This window comes from Calypte anna, chromosome 3, assembly GCF_003957555.1.
Source record: "Calypte anna isolate BGI_N300 chromosome 3, bCalAnn1_v1.p, whole genome shotgun sequence".
Lineage (NCBI taxonomy): Eukaryota > Metazoa > Chordata > Aves > Apodiformes > Trochilidae > Calypte > Calypte anna.
The window spans coordinates 39,749,923-39,769,198 of NC_044246.1; the positions used below are offsets into that span (position 1 = coordinate 39,749,923).

The 19,276-nt window shown below is 45.7% G+C and overlaps 1 protein-coding gene across 4 annotated transcripts in view; it reads right to left on the reverse strand.

Moving 5' to 3' along the window:
* The window catches only part of PELI1 (pellino E3 ubiquitin protein ligase 1), a 47,308-nt gene extending 39,155 nt beyond the window's left edge, over positions 1-8,153 (reverse strand). The window contains exon 1 of one of the 4 annotated variants that reach the window (XM_030448000.1): positions 7,751-8,153. The gene's annotated coding sequence lies outside the window, so the exon portion shown is untranslated. The remainder of the gene's footprint in view (positions 1-7,750) is intronic. The other 3 variants (XM_030447998.1, XM_030448002.1, XM_030447999.1) reach the window with 3 other exon arrangements.
* Positions 8,154-19,276: the final 11,123 nt, after the last annotated feature.

Consider the following 19,276-nt stretch of genomic DNA (forward strand, 5'->3'; position numbering starts at 1 on the left):
TCTCTGTACTACCTATCTGAAAAACTGAGTACACGGTTAAATCTTCTACTGGTTACCCCCGTAAGTTTCAAGAATTTGAACTGGATCTCTCCCAGCCCTTTGTGGAAGGCATAGTCAACAAATACCCCTGTAACACACACAAATAGCAAGTGTTTAAGCTGGGTGTTACCAAAATGACATGTTTTACACTTTTACTATTCTCCCCTCTTAACTATTCAACTTTTGATCATCACTACTAACGTTCATTAAGCAACTTTTACCATTACAATGCAAATTAAACCAAACCCAATATCAAATGTGAGAACAAGCTGGAAACATTTATTGGGTAAAAATAGAAATGGCTTCACACGTGGCTTTAATTCCTTCTTTTAGAGTAGAAAAAGAGGAAAAAAGCATGAAGTCACTTGAACATACCAAATTTTTAACAAGCATACAGCAAGCTGTCTTCTCTCCAGTCTCATATGGGTTGACCATTCAAGCTTAAGTTGCATTCTAGGGCCAAGGTCAGGTCACCCACCACTCAAGAACAGAAAATAAATTATAACAGAGTGCATCTTGTTTAAGAAAGCCATACACTGCCAGCACACACACACACACACACACACACACACACACACACACACACCACTTGTGGGCATCATAATGCTTTTTGTGAAGTTCTGAAAGCAACATTCCTAAATCTGAAAATTAATTATCACCAAGGTTTGATCATGCAGATGGGAATAATATTGACTGAGCAGTCAGTCCATAATCTTAGTTTCCCATACAACTAGTCAACAGCTCTGGTTTCCTATATCAAATGAACTGCCAGTTTCTACCAGAAGATTTTCATCCTTAGCAGCATTTTATATTGTCTTCCCTAAATTCAGAACAGAGAACTTGCCCAGCAGAAAGGAGCCAGATCCAAGAGGAAGCAGATACACCACCTGAGACATTACCAAAGGGTTGAGGCCTCTGTACTCCCTTTGACTCCAGAACTGAAGTTCCAAGTTATCTTCCGCTAGCCTTGAAATACATCAGCAATCTAAGTACCTATTTGCATTTATTTTCTTCCATGTTGAGCATTCCTCAGAGTAAAGTGGCTCAGGGAAGAAGCAAACCAAAGCAAAAAAATAATTAGCAGGAAATGGCGTAACCAACTTATTTTTAGAATTAGCCAGCTTTTCCCAAGAGGTGCATTACAGAAGGAAAATGAGCAACAAGTTCTTTAAAAGGAAGTTAACTACTTTATAGTAGGCTCCATATGTGATGCATTTTGGATTTTCCCCCTTAACTTCCTACCAAATAGTTCAGCCATATTATATGACAAAAGAACCATTACTTATTTTCTCAGCTGAACCTTGCATTAAACAACTAGTAAGGCAATATTTATTCTTGTAAAAATACTTCACTGAACTACATCTGCTTCAGATAAGTGGAAAAGATATCAAGGTAGCATCAAAAAAATCTCAGTATACATATCAACACTTAAAGAGAAAAGGAGCCTTGAGATTTCTTACCAGGAAATCTCAGGGACCACGTTTTCATACAACGTGAAAAATTTGTCTTAAGCCAAAGAAAATACAGATGAAGTGTTTAAGTCTGTATGATTTTAAAAAAAAAAAAAAGTTGTAACTATTTAATACTGCTTAGTCATTAAAAGCAGAAGAAACTGAGGGAAAGCAGGCACTTTGGGGCAGATTTGTAACCATGAGAGAGGCATGGTCTTAACAGAAGGAAAGGAACAGCAAACACATGTAACCCAATGTCTGGTTTTGCTGGCAGTTCAACATTGTCTTACAATGTCCCAATGGACTGCATGGTCCAGTGGGCCAGATGTGCAAGCTACACAAGCACAGTAGTTCCCACACCTTAAGCCCACGGTTCTGCTCCAGCCACTGCTGGGCAAAGAACCAGCAGTTCTTCTTGGGCAAAGCTGACCAGCTGGACAGAAACATTTCAAACAACACCTAACCCAGAGATGCCAGTTTGGCTGCCCTGACCCAAAGAGTAATCAAGTCATTTGTGTTGTTGGACTATGCTGAGGGGTGACCATCCCAGAACACAAGCTAGCAGAAGGGAGGAAGAAACTATCAACACAGCTGCTACTTCCCAGTTGTTTGCTGCTCCATTCAGATGAACCCTCAGACAAGTAAGCAGGAGCACTGAAGATGCAAGCAGGCCAGATCACTAAAATCAAACCAGATCACTTAAGTTTGCTCTCACCATGCATCCAGAAACTCCTGCAGGCCTTGAGCTCCACCAATGCCACAGGCAAACCTCAACAGTCATCTTAACAGAAAACAAACCAGTCCCTTCAAATTTCATCTCTATCCCCCACCCTGCCCATAAAGTAAGGAAAATCCCAGCTCGGGAAAGAGTAATTTAATTGTTTGTAATGAAGCCAAAAGGCTTATATAATTGCAGAAACTTGAAATACAAGCAGGTAAGTATGTCCAGGCAGATCAATTGGCAGTGGAAAAAAAAAATCATCCATGGTGGTCTGCTTAGAAACTATTTTGGCTAGGCAGGGATTTGTGTTTTGTTTTTTGGTTTTCTGGTTTTGGGGGGATTTTGCTTGGGTTCTCCCCCCTCCCCATCATCAACTTTTCAAGTCCTAGCTCCAATAAACTATCTTCCAAAGAATCTTACCCTGACCATATCTTGCAAGCATCTACAAAATATTTTTGTTCTATCTCACTCATCAAATCAGCATTCTCCTATGGCTATCACCTATGAAAATAATAATAAAATCTTCCGTAGTTCACTCCTTTTTTAAGTCTATTTAACTTAAGCATTTTCCTACCTTCCTTGCTGTTCATTTCCCTACTACACTGTAGATTTGTCTAGAGCCTCAGTCATGACAGCAAATGACACAGACCCAATAATGGAAATCCAGCATTTAGTGACAAAGGTTTTTCTGCCAAAGATGGCATGCTTATCTCTCTGAACAACGAATATGTAAACTAACAGCCTGACAAAAACACTCCATCAGCAAAAGTGTACCTACATCTGGGATGTTTATTAACTTTTATCAATAGATGGTGCAATTGCTTCCACCAACACAAACATGCCCACTGTATCTAGTATAGCCAGACCAGCACCTCTCTGGCCCATATATCTCTGTACAATTAAATAACTTCCCCTCAAAAGAACCCTTTCGCCCCTTCCAGCAGAAACACATTAATGCAATTTACCTGCTGCAAGCAGGGTCAGCACAGAAAAACATCTGGTGGGCATAACTGTATAGGTAACATCAAGAGTATTTTGGGCCAGGATATCCAAAGTCTCCTACAAGATACTGAACTGGTGAACACGGAAAGTACTTCAATGTGAGTGTGAAAGCAACAAGACTTCTCCCTGACAGGAATACAATTACAGAGCCAGCGTACAAACTTTTGACTGCTTCTTGACAACTGCCATATACCCTAAATTAGGATAGTAAAATTACAGGACACTCCTGATCCTGAAACCACAGCCGGAAATACACTGTGAAGATCAGTCCTCTTCACTCTCAAGTAGGTGAGATTTGAGCCCAAAATTCAACATTTACATAAGTAGGTACCAGAGGTGACAGTCAAGTCACTAGAATTGAATGCAGCAGCAAGGATTAAGAAACAAGGTCATCAGATTAACTTTTATTACCTATTCACAAACTGGACTGTGCTCCTGCATAGCAGGGGCTGGAGAACATCATCAATCTTTAACCAAACACTTCCACCAAAGTGCTGTGTCCAGTCTGAACCAAACAAGCTGCTGACTAGTTCATGTCCTGAAACACCATCTTCACCACATTTATACCTAGGTATGCCAGCCAGGACACATTGCAGGGGCAAGAGTGATAGTGATGACCACCTACCTTCAAGCACAGGGTTCTAGCAGAGGACAACTGACTTCTCCTGTAGAGTCTGTGGTTTCCAGTCAACTATTTTACATTCATGACTGCAGGTTTATTGCAGAAAGGTCATTTTTAGCAGCTAACAACATGAGGTGCTCCCAATCACATGACAAAGGTCAGAAAAAGAAGTCCATGGCATAGGGTTCATCTAGGTAGCCAAATAAGCTGTGCACTTCCTCATGCAAAGCATCAAAGCACCTCTTCCTGCCTGAATCAAGATCTCTTTTCCAAATCAATATAAATGCAGGACACTATAGGGCAAAGATCCAATTTTTCTGCAAATGAAGTAACTGTCAATAGTTTTTACTGCTTTTAGAAGGCAGCAGCAACAGGGGACAGCTTGCTTTTTTTGTAGTTTCAGAATGCTTTCTAACATGACAAAGAAGTTTCTTGGGTTTTTTAACCTGGAAGGCAGGTTTTTGACTACCTTAATTTAAACATTTTAAACAAAACCCACAATCAAGTGCCACATCCACTGCAAAACATTAAGGCCACAAAGAACGCACCATGATGCTACCATATTGCTCCAGCCCACCTCCAGCCTCCCACTGCAGAACCCACAGCAGCACAGAGGGAAACCCATCCCAGGGGCTGCCCACAACATCCTGGGAGATACACACTTGAGCTTGGCCCAAGAGGTAGGATTTGCACCTCACTGGATCAGAACTAAATTGCTATTTTACTTCCTTCCCCGTGAGCTTTCCCATCCAGGTAGACTAACTGGACCTGACTGGGGATGCAGTATTAAAAATTAATACTGGGAGTTCTACAGTAGGCCTATGAGATGCACTGGTGCTTCCTGATAACCAGCAGATTGAGAGGAATCAGAAACTAGATCAGATGGAAACATGCTTACTTTTTTCCACTGAAACTCTCAGTATTTAGTGGCGCTCGACCTACTTCCTACACCATCTCTTTGCTGTCGCTTCCTTTGACAGTTTGTCGGCTCACCCATGAATCTGGAGATTAAGGAATGAACCTCTGGGAATCAAAAGAGCTGGACTTTTTCCTCTTGATGCCACCTACAGTCAAGACTTTTACGATCTAATCAGCAAGGCACCCACTGACCAGCTAGCAACAAGTACCTCCAATAATTGTCATCCTGCAGGAATTCCTAATCAACTGTGTAATTTTGCTATAAGTATGCACTTAAAGGTGACTTAGACTTCTCATGAAACACCCTCATTCTTCCTTTTTTAGCTCAAGGAATGGATTAGCATTTACAAACGGCTTCAGGTTTCTTGTTTTCCTGTATTCCCAAGTTCCTGTCTGAGAAGACATTTTATATTAAATATACTTGTAATTAGTTCCTTCCAAAGGAATAAGAGCTTTAAATATCACTGGCTCCAAGCAGATGATGCTCTATTTTGCATCTACAAACACACAGTCCCTAGCTATAAATCCTGAAGTGAAAGGACCCTGTTGTTTTCCATGCCTGGTTTCTTAATAGAAACTACTATTGATACCAAAATACAAAACGGTTGTAGCAGACAGGCTCTGTACTAATATCTAAGAAATACTGAAATACAAGGAGTTACTCAAAAATTTAATTTCCGAGATGAACACTAGCACGGTGACCTGCTGTGTTGAGAAATACCTTTCAGTGTTTAGCAAGAATGGAAACATTCATTAGGCACACTTCATAAGACTACTCAGCATTATCGTAGGTGCTCCTACAAGTTTAATTCATTTGCAATATAAGACGTTTTAAGCTTAAGGTACCCAGTAGGTGCCTATATACAACTGAAATGCATTCCTAAAGCTTCCTGCCTGGCCATTCATCCCACTACCAAAGGAGTTAGGGCACTCATCTTACCCAACCCGGTCTGATTTTCCAACTCGAAGTGCTCAACTTTCTACAAACCCTGCTTTTTCTCAGGGGGGAGGGGGGTAGGGGAGAGGAGATGGGATCGGGGGGGGGGGGGGGGGGGGGAGGAAGTGTTCTGAAATCTGAACTTTTACACTACATCACTCACTCTGAAATCACTGGCCTAAAACATTACAAAGCCACATGGACCACACAATGATGCAACATGCAAACAAAAATCTGGGCAGCTTGTTCACTGAAGCTTTCATCTCCACTAACCTACAGGTGCCTTTCGGCATAAAAAGTGACAGAACATGTATCATCAACAGGTCACCTGGCTGCTTCTTTAAAAAAAAAAATAAATATACATATATATGTGTGTGTGTGTCTGTATAAAGCTGCTGAACAGAAACCGGAAACAGCCTTTTCCCCCCAAGCTCTCCCCCTGCCCCCTACACACGTTCAAAATGGGAAAAAAAATAAACCCTTTGGATGCAGAACTGCCAGCTCTGTCTGGTTGAAATATTTTGTAATTTTACTCTCCAAGTAGCGTGCTTTCAAGGCAGAGGAGTCCCAGCAAAAGCAAATGGGTGGCCTTTAAAAGGTAAGGCCAGAAACATGAGCATTACAGTTAGACTGCTTTTTTCTTGCATGTGTTCTAGAAGCTGCATTTTGCAGAGGTGAAATAGCTGCAGTTTTGGAGCGGGTAGTTAAATCACATACAAAAGGAAAAAGAAAAAAAGCTTTCAGTATAAACATATAATAACTGTTTTAAAAGTATCTTTATCCCTTTCAAGAAGCAAAGAAATTGCTTCAGTTGAAAACACAACCGCTGCTCCTCTCCCCTGCCTTTTAAAAATCTTTTCTATGGCTGTTACAGGCAGAAATGTCCCCCCGCCATTAGCTCTTGTGAAACCGCATTGTTTAACTACGTGAAAAAAAAAAAAAAAAAAAAAAAGTGAAAAGAAAAACCCGACTAAAGTTGCGCCAGGTCGCAGTCAGCTCACAAGACAGCCAAGACTGAGGATACAGGAGAGAAAACCTTGTCATCCCCCCCCCCCCCCCTCCTTCTCCTCGAAGCTTAAAATTAAAAAGAGACAACTTATCTCTCTGGATTCTTCCAGAGTAAATCAACATGAAATTTAGAAGAGCTAGAGGAAGAAAAAAAAAAGAAAAAAAAGAAACAAACAAAAAACAAGCATCAAACCCAGAAAACAACAACAAAAAAACCCCAACAAACAACAAACCCACCAAAGCCACACACACACACAAAAAAACAAAACAGAAAAAAAAACCCCCACGAAGCTTTCCCAAGATTTTTGCTTTGTTAACAGCAGTAAAACCAAATGCCCCTTTGTTTTGTTTTCAGCCGGCTGCGTGCTGCTCCCATTCAGCGCCCAGGCACTGGGGGCTGCGATCGATGGAGCCTGGACCTCAGGCGCACTCCCTCCTCCGCGAGAAAAAAAAAAAATAATAAAACAACAGAACCGCAAAAAGCCCACCTTCCCACGCCACCCCGAATCATCGGAGTCCAAAGACTTTTTTTTCGTTATTTTTTTTTTTCTAAAGTGATGTTTTTCCCCAGGGCAGGCGGCCCGGCAGCCGCTCCATGACAAAGAGCCTCCCCAGCACATCCAGCCCCGCAGCGGGGCTCGGCCAACTCCGGGTTGTTGGGAGGGGAAAAAAACCCCAAAAAACCCAACCGAACAAAAAAAAAAAAAAAAAAACACACCACACCAGCCAAAAAAACCCAGCCCCTAAACCAAAAAAAAAACCCAAACAAGATCACAAACCCCCCGAATCCTCCCCCAAAAAAAAGAAAAAAAAAAAGAGAAAAGAAAGAAGAAGAGGAAGAAAAAAAGGATTATCTCAAAACCAGCAACAATAAGGCAGCGCTGCGGAGGAGCAGCACAAAGCGCGCAGGGCGGCGGGGGGAAGGGGGGGTGATGAGGGGGGCGAGCAGCCCGACGAAGCGGGCAACCCCCCGGCCAGGCCCCCCAGCCCGCCTCCCCCCTCCTGCCACGGGCGTGCGGATGGGGCTCTGTCGCGACAGGCGCGATACTCACCCCAGGGAGGAAGGAAACCGGCGGAAGAAGCACCCCGCGCCGGCAGCCGCAACACCCCGAGGCGGAGGGAGGGAGGCTGATAGCGGGGAGAAAGGGAAGGAAGGGGCTGCCTCTCGTCCCCGTCTCCTCACGGCCGCAGGGCGGGCGACAGCCCCGGTTGGGCGAGAGGGGAAGGAGCCTCCTCAGCGCTCCCCCCCTCTCCCGCGGACTCCGGCGTGCCGGGACGGCGAGCGACAGGCCGGGAATAAACGGGAAAACGGCGGCACTTCTTCTGCCGAAGAAGAACAAACCCGATGGACGCCGGTTCCGCCGCCTCCCTTACCACAGCCCCCGCCTCTCCCGCTCCAGCCGCCGCGCCGCGCCTCACCGCCCGCCCTAATGGCTCGGCGGCCGCTCCGCGCTCGCGCACCCCACCGGCGGGGGCGGGGCCGGGGCGGGGCAGGGCCCGTCAAGGGGACGCTCCCACCCCCGCCCCCGAGGTTCCCCCCCCTCCCCTCATGGCATGCCGGGAGTTGTAGTCCCGCCCCGCGGCATGGCGGGAGTTGTAGTGCCGCCCGCTCTCTAGTGCGGGCACGGAGGGGGTATGCGGGGGGATGCGGAGGGATGCGGGGGGATGCGACGGGATGCGGGGGGATGCGACGGGATGCGGGGGGGGGCCGCGGGGGGCCGTGGGCCCGCGTACGTCAGTGTGAATACGCACATTTATTTATGTGCCTACCGCAGAAACGCAGAGTGGTTTCGTTTCGGGGGGGGGCCCATCTCGTTCCAGCTGCCCCGGATGGGCAGAGACACCTCCCACCAGATAAGGTTGCTCGGTGCCCCATCCAACCTTGCCCTGAGCACTTTTAGAGACCGGGGCATCCACAACCTCTCTGGACAATCTGTGCCAGTGTCTCGTCACCCTCATAGCGAAGAATTTCTTCCCAATGTCCAACATAAATCTCCCCTCTTCCAGTTTAAAGCCATTCCCCCTTACCCTATCACTATGTGCCCTTGTAAAAAGTCCCTCTCCAGCTTTTCTGGAGCCCCTCCAGACACTGGAAGGCCTCTGTAAGGTCTCCCCAAGACCTTCTCTTCTCCAGGATGAACAACCCCAACTCTCAGCCTATTTTGTAGAAGAAGTGCTCCAGTTCCCTGGTTACCTTTGTGGCCCTCCTCACTTCAACAGCTTTGTGTCCCTATTATTTTGGGAACTCCAGAACTGAACACAGGTGGAGTCTCACAACAGCATATATATATGTATGTATGCATATATATGCATATATGTATGTACATGTGTCTACATATGTATAAGTCTATGTGTGTGAACATATTCATGTCTATATGTATGCATACCCTTATGCATAAATGCACATTTGTGTATATATAACACATACAAATATATGGCTGTATTATATCTATGGTGGGGTGCCACCATTTTCACAGGGTTTCAATGAGGTACCTGCCATCAACAAGCCAAGCTCCAGCAAGGAACACCCAAAACTCAGCCTTTTACCCACCATAGTGCAGCTGGGCCATGCTGGGAGCTGCAGCTCATCCCCAGGGCAGGGACACAGAAAGTGTTCTTCCTTCCCCCAGTAAAAAAAAAAAAAACTGAATACAAACTGGATGAAGTGGCTGATTCCCAGTGTGAAGGCCCAAAGCCACCCAGTCCTTTGCTCAGTGCTGCTTTGAAGGTTTTTAGCTTCATTTCTTATAGCATGAGAAAGAATAAAGAATTACAACCCATGAGTTGCCCTGATCTTGTCCAGATACGCCTGTTATATGCATGGGGGTGCTTAAATAAACATATAAGAATGTATCTCAAGCAAGACAGAGAGATCACTCTGTATTATAGGCTGTTCCAGCAGTGCTGTCAACGATGATTATTCTAGTGGCTTTCCAAGAGCACTTATTTGGACAAAATCTATTTGTGAAATAAATACCTTGAAAAAGTATTTCAGCTGAATGAGCCTTCTAGCCATGGAAAGAAAAGCTATGTGAATTGATTTTGTTCTGTGTTTTCTGTAGCTTAAGGAAAATCACAGCCTGGATGTAACCTTCAAGTTTCTTTTTTTTTTTTTTTTTTCTTTTTCTTGTACATGGGGAGAAAAATTAAAATGAAGCAGGTTTTTAAGGTAAAGAGAGGCTTTTACCACCACATCATTCAGAAAACAACATGATCCTGCCCTAGCATGACACACAAAGTCAACGGTGATGTTTTCCTTGCCATCACACCCGGAAGTGCTGAAGAATTAGCAAGGGTTAGAAATAATTAGTGGTGCCAAGCTGTGTAAGCACAGCTCTACTAGTAAGCACAGCTCTAGTCGTTAACCTGAGTTTCATTGGCCATGGGATTTTAAAAGAGAGATTAAGAGATATAACTCGCAGCACCCAGATTATAAGAACGAAAGGTACACGGTGATCATCTCCTCTGACCTCCTTCCTGTAACCTGGGGCATCCTGAAAATAGCTTTCACCTCAAAGGTGGTATTTCTTTCAAAGCAGCTTTGACACCTGAGATAAAAATTGTGATGTAAATCCACCCCTGCCCTTGGCAACTGCTGCAAACAAAGCCCAGTGCTGAGGCAGAGCTCTCTGCCTAGTGAGCGAGTGCCTATTGGTTTGCCTTTGGATTTGCTGTATCTTTGTTTTCTGTGCTGGGCAACACATTAACTCTTCTTTGTTTCCAGCCTAGGTCTTTATAACCCTGTGGCTGAGGCATCCTCTAATCTCTTTGCTGAGCTACCAATGCCCGCATCCCCTAATCCTTTGCTACCGGGCAAGTCTTGTGGTCTGCCTCCAGCAGGAGCATAGCCTGCATCTCCCATAGCTGCTGGAGGCATCACTTCCCAGAGGACTTGGCCATGAGGGAGCAAGGGACATGTGTGCAGGCACGTGGAATATGAGTGGCGTGTGACAGCGGTGCGGGGGAGTGGGTGGAGAAGCTCCTGGCATGAATACTCACACCCAAAACCCGCTGGATCCTGCCTGGGGTGAAGCTGTGTCTCTCCTCCCAGGGTCCCAGGCACTTCATTCACTGGGATGGGAAGTGAAAGCTGAGGGAGATGGGATGGGGTAGAAGGCGAGGGATAGGTAGAAAGATGCTGCAGTCACGGAAAGGCATCGTGCAGGGATGAGCCCAGCACTGCATGACCCTTGCCCGCTGCCTTATGTTCTGAGAACGTTGCGTGTGCTGAATCACTTGCCACACATGTGATGTAACATGACAGTGCTAATAGATCTCATTATTATCCAATTTACAAGGGGAAACTGAGGTGTGAAGAGGTGAATATTGCGCCTGGGGCATACTGGGGCTAGATTGCAGGAGGCCTCGTGCTGCAGTCTCATGTTTGCTATACTAATCCGTATAGGAATTAGGTGCAGCTGCCAGAAGCACTCAAGAAGGATACTGGAGAGAGCTTGGAGGAAGAGGATAATCTTGGGGTTCACTGTACCAAGTCTTGCCCCTAGCATTCATGCCCGGATACAGCACATAACCCATCTTGCCATGTTGAAGGGGATCCTGTTTGGCTCCCAAGAGCTGCTTCATGTTGCTCTCACCCACTGTACTCTTCTGTAGTAGCTGGTGGGTCTGTCGATTTGACCCTTGGGAAGCTCTTTTCCAATTTTGCCCAGCTTTGCTGCCCTCCCACAAATGCCAAAGCACTGCTAAGGGATTTCCAGTATCCCAGCATCCCCACCTCAATCTCTTCCCTGCTGCCTTTGGGACAAGTCTTGGTTTCCAGCAGTGCCAAAGCTGAGCCTGGCCCTGTCACAGGAAAGAATCTGCAGCATCCTCAGCAGGACCAGGGTTCTTGTCCCATCTTTAATTTAACTCTGAATTGACACCTTCATGATGAAAAAGCCTGATGGACATCTGTTTCATTTATTGGCCCAATCCCTTCTTAAATCTATGCAAGCATTTATCCTTCACACAAATGCCTGGCTCAGCACCACTTGCAGTTTCCTTTCCGACCTCCATCCTGCCTCAGGGTTAATTTCTTTCTCAAACACAGTTCAGAGGAAGCTGAAGAGACAAAGCAGCTTTACAAAGCATTCCTCTTGTAGGAGGAACAATTTTCAAAAGCTTTTCTTTTCCCACTTGAAAAAGAAAAAAATAATGAGGAAACAGCTGAATTTCGTGTCTGCTTCTGGTATTTCCTTACATTTCCTTGCTATGGAAAAAAGAGCAACCACGACTCAAGGCTGACAGTCCTCTGTGACATGCCCAGAGGTCTGGAGAAGCTGGTGCTAAAAACTGGACTTCACAACACAGCTACTTGCTGGCAGCAAGCCTGGGGGTTGGTTTTCTCTCTGATCTTTCTACATCCCCTTGTCCCATAAGATTGTACCACTCTGTGGTGAGACAGCAGGGATCTAAAACATAAAAGACTGGGCTCTTTGGGGGGAGCCAAGCTGGCCTGAGTTGACCCAGCACCATGCATATTTGCTTGGGGAAGGGAGGGTGGCTACGTAGAGCATTCCCTCTGCTGATCCATCTCTTTTCAGACTATTTTTTCCCTCTCAGCACTGAAACGTGGAGCTGCCTCCCAGAGAAGCAGAGCTCTGAAATCATCTTTGATATTTAAACAACTATTTTCTGTTTTCTGACAGCCACACACTGTTCCAGTGTTCGTGTAGAACAGCCTTTCTGAGTCATATGCAAAATAAAATGACACATGGTCCCCTCTAATGTTCCCATCAGAGCACGTATGGTCCTGTGATGTCTCCGCAGCAACAAAGAAACACTAGAGGCTCTTGGCTGGGTTTCTGTGCTGCTCTAAACTTATATGGCCCCAACAGCCATGGCACATCCACATTGCACTGCCCAGCCTATATTATTAAATAAAATTACTTGGCTGGGCTCATGGCCGTGCTGCTTAACACCCCAAAAACACATGGCCTGTCCAAAACTCCCACTCTGGCTATGGACAGACCACCTTGTAGGCCTGGGATGCCAAGTTCAGCCTGCCAGGATACTTTGCCAAGTGCTCCCCAAACCCTTGGAAATGCCCCTCCTTCCTGGGGGGGAACCTGTGTCCCCAAGGGGCATCTTTTAAACCAGCCATCTTCCCAGTCTGTAAAACAGAGGTTAGCATCTCCTTTCTCATCCAGACTGAAGATTTAGAGGAATTCAGACCTACAGCTTTCAAACAGAATTCATGGACGACCTAAGATGCTTGGACCAGGTGGGATGACAGGGTGACTGGCAGGTGCCAATGCCACAGTGTGCTGCCATGCGTGCCTGCAGGGGTAATCACTGTGGCACAGTGCCACGAGCTGTGATTAAGTCATTAGTCAGACTTCAGTCCCGTGGGAATATTTGAGATTACAAGTCAATGCTGAATTTCTTCTTTCAAGGGTTAAGCAGATCAATATTTGGTGCTGGTTGATGGGAGGTCATAGGATGTCAAACATAAGATATGCTGCTGTAACCCATAGCAAGGTCATCGCCCCAATCAACAGATCTTGGGTTTTTCAAAAGGAGCATGCTAATTCCTCCAGCTTGTTAAAAACTCAAGCTTTGATCCAGTAGGGACTCAGTGTTAAATCACTCTGGATAAAAATGAACAACCTTGAGCCTGGCAGTGGGTTCCTTCTTCTCTATGCCCAGCAATGGGATCGTGTGCCTGCACCTGCTCTGCCCCGAGGCAGAGCAAAGGGGTGGCTGTGCAATCGCTCACAATCAATCAGGCTGATCATGTACGACGATTAAATTATGTTCTTCCACCAGTTCTTTGAAATGTAATTTGCTTTAAGTTAATAAGCAAACATCTATCCTCTCAAAGCATATTTGCAGATATGTAAAATCAAGGGGCACTTGATCACGGCAGAGAAGAGGGAGGGATGGAGCTGTTGTACCATCACAGCATTTAGTGAGGATGCTGCTAGCACTTGCATCGCCGTCAGCCATCTGGATGGACACATCAGTGCTGCTGATGTACATTAATTAACAATGAGGGACAAAGACTGCAGTCCTTTCAGAGGACCTCTCCTTGAAGACAACTGCAAAAGAGGACCTTAAGCAGCACATGACGTCTTTTGATGTCCCTCTGCTGAGGATGGAACTGCACCCTGTGGGCTCTGGTGTGTATTTTGTTGCTTTGCCTGGCACATGGATCTACAGGGCAAGTTTGTTCAGCGTTTGCTGTGATTTCCCCACCAACAGTGCCCCAGTAGGTACAGTCAGCTCTCCACCAGCAGCACCCCAGGAGCATCTTGTGGGTTGCTCAGATGGGAGAAGGCTGCTGCTCAGCCTCAGAGGTCCTACCATAAACAATGCAAATACGTCTCAGCTTTTCCAGATGCCCACTCTCAAAATTTAAGGGTGGTTTGGTTTTTTTTATCTTCTTTTTCTTTTGTTCTTCTCTAAAACACAGTCTCTGAAGCTGTTGACTGTAAGGACATCAGCCTCATGCATGTTCCCAGAGAGAAGGATGTGGTGGCATCTCCCCCTCACCCAGCCCATGACACAATTAGCAAAATGGGGGAGGCAGGAGTTACTTCAGCGAGGCAGATTTAAATACATAATTAGGTGAAATGAAAACACCACACGTTGCTCATTAGAGCTAGTCTATCAGACTGGAGGGTGAAGTAATGTGAAAACTAGCACATAAACATCAGCTTGTGAGTGCTCCTGGTGCCCATAGGATGGGTCCATTTCAAAGGTGACCTCCATTGCTGCTTTTACACAAGGAAACTCATAGAATGGTTTGGGTTGGAAGGGACCTTAAAACCATCTAGCCCCAATTCACCTTCCATGGGCAGGGACACCTCCCACTAGACCAATTGCTCCAAGCCTCATTCAACCTGGCCTTGAACACTTCCAGGGGTGAGGGCAAAGGTCCTCAAATCAAAGGTCCTGGCCCAGAACATTATCAGCATCGTGGCCAGCACAGGAGCATGAGTCAAGGATGTACTGATATCGCACCTTGCTCATATTTTAAAAGGATTGGAAAGAAGTGGGGACATTCATAGTACCCATCTGCCATCCAGATGATTAAGCTTTCTCTCTTTTACTTTCCTTTGAGAGGAGCAGCCACCCTTTCTGTGCTGATTTAAATACCAGTCCACCCCACATCCGAACCCATGCTGTCAAACCACAGGTTAGTTGAAGAGACAAAGCAGCTTTTGAGTCCTTGAATCCCATGGAAACACACAAAACCGCAGATGTCTATATATTTTTGTTTGCATTCAACATGGGCAGCCAATATGATTTTTTTTTTCCCCCTCCTTTATGGTATGGAAAAAATCCCGTGCTTTCTGTCTGAGAACTCATATGCCAGAAGGCCTGTTGTAGTTATGATTTAAGCCACATGAGCTGGCTGCGTGGTAACAGACTAATACTCTTTCCTTGGCTTTCCCACTCAAAAATTGTGATTAACATGGTGTCTTCTTGCTGGCTGAAGGCTGACAGACAAGGAGAAAGTTAAAGAGAAGTCTGCCACCACTGCCTCTGTCAAAATAAAGTTTGTTTAATTATTGCTAAAGGGGAATTTGCATCTAGAACCTGATTAAAAGTTCCCTAGGGCCAGCCCAGCGCTGCCATCTCCAACATTTCCACCCATTTTAAGGGTGGTGAGATATATACAGAAAGAACCATTGTGGTTTAACTGGGACCAGACCTCCCAGGTCTCCTCTGAGGATCTTCAGCACTACCTGAACAGAGGCTCAGATACCACCACTGATATGGGTACTGTGTTTGGGGGAGGAACTAAAATGCTCTCACCAGCTGCAGAAGTGCAGAGCAAAGATCTTTCAGGGCTTTTATGCTGAATATGTCATATCCCTCATTTTCTTTGCTGGACTAAAGGCTTCTGTGGGATGGGGTCAGCAGCAGCTCTTGATCTTTCTTCTCTAGATCATGCAATGGTCATTGTGTTTGCCCCTTCCCTAGGATCCAGGGATCCCTGGATCCTACTACTTGTTTGGGTTTTCTTTTTGCTTTTAGGGGCACTGCTGGTTTTTGGAGCCAAGACTCAGATGTTCATAGCCATGTTTCATTTCTGAATTGATACAGCTCATACCAAATCCCCTTGTATTCACCTAAAAGGTCAAAATGTTTCCTGCCATTGTACTTTAATTAGCATTTGCCATCACTGAACTTCATTTGATGTGATCTTGTCCTTCCACCTGGGAAAACTTCCCTTCTGTAACCCCTTCAGTTTTACGTGGTCATCAGAAGCGAGACACTGTGATATTGGTGAGGAAAAAGCCTTGTTCTGAATATTATCCGGGAGATGAAGAACACTATGTCCCAGACTGGTGTCTGCAGGCTCAGGGTATGGCAGCTTGATGCAACCCAGAATGAATCAGAGCTGTGAAAGCACAGCCTCACAAACAGGAGTCAGCATCTCCCACCTCCTCAGCAAACACTCAGCTCTGCTTGCCCACCAGCCCAGGCTTTGGTGGCTCCATCATCATTGTCCTGCGTGAATCCCGAGGAATTAAATTATTTCACCCAGCACTGCTGGTCTTTGCTAGGACCCTGTTACCAGATAGTCTCTAATGACTTGGTGATAAATGACCCCTAGAACATGTTGGCTGTGTCTGTGACAATAAAATAAGCTGTGCCAGAGCTTCAGAATCCTTTTGGAACAGGCCAACAAGACTGAACATTGCTTAAGCATGGTTAGGAAATTGCATGAGCTGGGGACGACTCAGTGGAAGTAGCTTGGTTGAGGCCACCTTGCCTGGAGCTGCAGGAAACTTTGACAGCTCTGGTACATTGCCCCCTGACCTCAGGACCAGGAAACCACTCAGGACACACTTGCTTTGTCAAGTGTGACAAAGTTTGATCTCTTGTCTTGGAGGCTTGATGCTGGTTTGAGAGCCACTGGTGTAGCTTCAGCTCACCCTGCTTCCTCTCTGCCGGCAACACCAGTGCTCCCTCAGGGAATGCAACTGGGAGTGACCAGAGTGATGCCCACCAAACCAGCATTCACAGCCACGGTAAACAAGGCTTTGTCAGCAGGAAACTAGGAAACGGGGGGGTGTGGGTGTGGTGGGGGAGGGAGGGAAATGCTATTTTTAAGAAATTCATACCCCCGTTTTGAGAAAAGGGGGAGAGAAATGAAACTCTGCTTGTGGAGTGCCTCGTGAGTCACTCAGATACTAAGGTGTGGTATCACAGCCTGCAGAGCTCGGCAGGTCCACCCTTGTTTCACTGTCTCTGTGGCAGGAGCCAAGCAGTTTTTCAGGGATGGGTGTTGACACTCTTTCTGGGTACAGCTGATCACCCAAGGAAGATGGCCTTGCTCTGGGGCCATCCAGCATCGGGGGCCCAGTAAATCCCAATGGGACTGAGCCATGCTGTAATGCATGCTTAACCATGCCAGAACCAGCTGCTGCCCAAGCTCCAATACTGGTAGAAACCATCTCTTGTGTTGCTTTGGGATGGAGCACACACAGACACATCTGACAGCCCTGCCTTGCACCACCCAGTATAGCGAAGGGAGAAACAAAAGCCGCAGAAGCAACATGAGCAAAGCACCAGAGAGGTCAAAAGAAGGATTTTTACTGGCTGCGTGCTCATAGCCAAGCTCAGCTTTGACCTCTGCAAGGCCAGGAAATGTAGGTGCGGTGTCCACGCCTGGATCTGGCAGCAGGAATTTTCCCTACGTAGCAACAGTTGTTATGTAGCAATAATACTTGGCAATATTTGAGGCACTTGAGAAATATTAATTAATCTGCACATCAGCCTTGTCAGGTAGGCAAGCTAAGTATTTTCATCTGTGCCTTACAACTCGGGAAGTGAGACTCAGGAAAAAAAATGAAGCTTCTTGTCCATGGTCATGGCAGGAGCAGCTGCCAAGATGCAGGCAGCAAACGACTGCATCAGGAGGAGAGGAACGATGCAAAGAAAAGCCAAAGGAAAAGCAGCACACCCACAGGTGTGCATCAGGATATTCAAAGGAAGCACCTGGTTTTCAGTCCAGAGAAGAACCCATCAGAAGGACTTTTCTGCTGCTTGTGCGCGCATCTCACAGTTTGGTTTAATTATACTAATCACCTTGATGATGACTCCTGACATTCACCTTCATTAGCCACCGGCGGCCATGCTCAGCTGCCTCGACTTCAGAGATATCAATGTCTGCTTTAAATAACCCATGAGTAAAATCAGCTGGGAGACAGTGTGTCTGAGCTCTCCTCTGGCATAGCCCACATGGAGGTGGCTGGGAATGCAAGACCGAAGCCAAAACCGCAGTTTAACTCTGGCTGAGCTTGGGCATGACCTTTTTGTAGGCATCTTGGAGTGGGGAGAGCTTTTCTCTTTGGCACTGAGGGTGATTATTGAGTGGAAGTGTAGATGGGGGATGTCATGCAGGGAAGACCAGGTGTAGTCAAGAGGTTCAGACCATAGAACTGTCTTCCCAGCTGGCTTGGGAATGGTGTCATTGCTACACCTCCGGTTGCACAAACACGTGGCTGATGCCATAACCAGACTTCAGCCAAAGGGTATTTTTGCCCCAGTGACTCTTTTCCCCAAGCAAACAGAAATTCAGGTCACGCTGGGGGTAGCAGCATCCTAGAAGCAGGCGGTGTGACAGATGGAAGGGCAAAGTAAAAGTCAGGAGGACGTGTGGTGTCACTTCTCAAAGTGCAGGGCTTCATGGACAGAGAGCAAAATGTCAGGCAGATCACAAAGACAATTAGGTGATGAAGCTGCTTCATTTTTCCTTTCTTAGGGTTTAATGTGGTGTTTGCAGTTTGTGATTCCCATTTTACTGGTTATGCTGCTCAAGGAACACACAAACAAAACTTTCAGTGATGGCATTTGTCAAAGCAGAGGAATTTGAGGTCTGCAAAATAGAAGGAGATAGAGAGGTGAGGTATTGCTGCTTTGTAGTTAAAGATGCTGCAGCCATACTCAGTGCGGTTTGTCACTTCTGCCTGAGGGATCCCAACTAAAATCCCCCAAAAGCTGAAGAAGAGGATGATTTCAGCCTGCTGGCAAGTGACATCTCCCAATACTGACTGAACTCCAAAAACCTTTTGCTGCAATGTTTCTTTACAAAGGTATTATTTTGCAAACTAATGCCCACAATAAATCCACTCGTGCAGATTTAATTAGCAGGGACCAGTCACTCATTAACTGCTATGGCATGCAACACTTGTTTAAAATATGGCAAGGCACCTGTTTATAATTAAGAATAAATAAAAAGCATGAGGGTTTTACATTGTGAAAGCAGGATCATTTTAGTATGAGTAGAGCTGGTCAAGATATCAGGCATGAATAACACTCTTTGTGCCTGTGGCTCTCTTGAATGCTTGGTGGTATGCTGCATTTAGGAACGATGCACTTGGTATGGTACTACTGCCATGGGCTAGCTAAACACTTAACTCTCATTGTATCTTTTGTGCTTTGCCATGAGATGACTGTTGCTTAAAAAGAAAAAAACCAACAACAAAACCAAAAGAAAGTAAGGAAGAAGTGAGAAAGTTCCACTATGAAGGATGTGATTTAAGTATTTCTGCAAGTCATTCAGCCTTTCTAATTGGCTTTTTGCTGACTGTGAAAAAATGGTAATGTTAAGATTGTGT